We start from the raw sequence: 2,773 nt of genomic DNA, 5'->3' as shown, positions 1-2,773 counted from the left end.
TTTTGATGTGAAGTAGGTTGTAAGCCTTTCGCTGTCAGTTTTGATGTTTTTATCGTATGGGAATGCTGTGAGGTGAAATTTGTATTTGTGTGTTGTACAACCAATGGAAACTTTTTTTCTTTACTGGTATAACTACGATAGGTAAACTGAGTAATATGATTGTAAATTCTAAACTTGTTAATAAGTCATGAAAGTAAAAAGATAAGATGGTGATTTATAATTAAAATTATGATTTAATCAGAATTATAAAAATTTCATTTCATTGCTTGTTAGCAATCATTTAGGAAATACACTGAGTTCTCATAGCTTTTTCGTTAATACTCACCTCGTTACATTTTAAAATTTGCTACGGTAGGAAATCAAGTTTATGTGTACATGATCGTTTGAGAAATGAACCAAGGAAACATAATATAATTGGTATAACTATAAAATCAGTCATTCAAGTAGAGTATAACTAATATAAATGGAAATAATTAAAAAGTACAACTTTGATGTTTTCTGTAAAACTAAAAATTTGGTGAAACTTCGACAACGAAAATCCTTGGATAAAATTTCCTGCCCAGGTTTTCGAATTTCGAATTTCCCTCTTCCCAATTTGATAAAACCCCAAAATCGTTTAATCGAAGTATTAAAGACCTTTTTTTTGTTTTCCCCATTCGCTATCTTCTCCTTTCTCTCTCTTCCCTAATTTATCTCTCTCCCATTCAAACTCCCCCCAGCCCCGATAGAGAAATAGTGGAGATGTCCGCTTCATCTTCCACGACCAGTGGTCGGAGACGAGTACGAACTCCGGGGTTACCTAGTAAGTGTTGGTGCGGGGTGGGCATCACCGAGCTCATCTCCAAAGCCAATCAAAACCCATATCGCTGGTATTATCGGTGTATCTATGCGGCGTCACTAAGGGTACATCCGTTTAGCTTAGAAGGCTTACTCGTTCTTGTTTTAATGGTACGTTTAATCCGTTGTAGCTTGAGAACGACAATTACGTCTTCAAATGGGTTGACGAAGCTTTCACCGATGAGATATAACAGTTGGACAACCAAGTTCGAATGCTAAAAGAAGAAGTTCAATTTCTCAAAGCAACAATAAAGAGTGAAAGTGTACTCAGTGAAGGTCCCAAAATAATGGAGCCCACGATAAAGATATCAGGAGATTGTGTTATTCTTGCTGTCGTTTTAGTTCTAGGAATTATGATGTAAAAGAAGTAATTTCTAAGAGACTTCCAGCTACTTTCTGTTTTTTCTAAGTTTTTTATAAGTTTCTCCTAAGTTATGCGAAGTTGGATAACTATGTAGTTTGATTTATCGAAAAAGTTTCTATAATTTTTACGATGTTAGACAATTGAGAAAGTGAAAGTAACACAAAATCTGACCTATTTATACGAAAAAGAATTTCAACTTTGTCTAAGTTTTACAAAGTTGGACAATTGATTAAGTGAAAACACAAATCTTTACCAGTTTATACGAGCACGAACTTGTAGTTCATCTAATTTTTTTCGAAGTTGGAAAATTGAAAAAGGTAAAACCACGATGTTTCACTAACATTTGTCATAATTTCACCAACATTTAAACAAAGTTTCACCAAGGTTAAGCCAAGTACGAAGATGGAGAACATCGAGAACAACAAGATTTACAAAAGACCTACAACCCCATATCGCTGAACATAAGGGTCACTGCTTAGCAGCGACTGCCTGAACTCCTCAACCTCCAGCAAACGCGGATTGAACCTGAAGTCAGACAATCCACCCTCGGTCTCAAGCCATAGATTAGGAGGACCAAAATAACCTGTGTAAATGAGTTTAATAAACGTTTTACTCAACTATCACTTACTCAAAAATTTTGCAGAGATCACATACTCATAAACTACACTTACTCAAAAATTTCAAGACCCTCCACATCTTAAGGACCACAATCACCTGTCCACGATCCTTCATGTTTTCAAGACCATCCCGGAAGGCATAAGCATGAGCGCCAGTTGCCACACATTTTATCTGACTATCACTATTCAGATAAATTACAGTATAGATAAATTTTGCAGTATTGATAAATTTTGCTTTGATCATATGTTACTTTCTACTTACATGTTGTCCCTTATGTAAAACACCATCTTTGGACTTGCAGGGTCATCGAAATGGGCTTCCGTGTTGAAGACCACTCCCATTGTATCTACCAGATAAGTGTTACGTTTTCCTTAGTTTCATAAATTTAGACAATCAAAATCATTTAGTTTCACTTACTTATACATAGTTATATTTTTAATACATTAAAACTATACAAAGTTCCGAATCCAAGACATGTGAATATATTTTAATTCTAGTAGCATTCATACCTATGGGATAGTTTCGGTCCCTGTGGTCCATGTGAGGGATTGCATGGATGTTCTTGAAGTCCATGAAAAGTCAGTTGTTCAGAGGATCAAGGATGTGGACTTGCGTATTGCGCGTAGTAGATAGATTGAACCGAGAGTTAGTTGCTTGGAAACCTGAATAGGAACGGTTAACTTCTACTCGAAAGATTTCCACCCATTTTCCCTCTTGCTTCTCTGGGTCTCGAAACCTATCAGAATTCCCATAAATGGTCATCTCCATCTTGGTTCCCTACATAAATAAAGTACAAGGATCAAGTTTTTATTTTTCACTGTTACATGCTATTAGAAACTCGAGAGATGATGATTTAACACGTACATCTTCATCTGCTAGGACATATTTATAGAAAGGCCCACTGCTGGTAACATAGGAATAGAAAGGGTAGATCCTGTGTATTTTGACTCTGAA

This window comes from Brassica oleracea, chromosome C2 (assembly GCF_000695525.1).
Source record: "Brassica oleracea var. oleracea cultivar TO1000 chromosome C2, BOL, whole genome shotgun sequence".
In the NCBI taxonomy this organism is placed as follows: Eukaryota; Viridiplantae; Streptophyta; class Magnoliopsida; order Brassicales; family Brassicaceae; genus Brassica; species Brassica oleracea.
Note: the sequence above shows the minus strand (reverse complement) of the source record.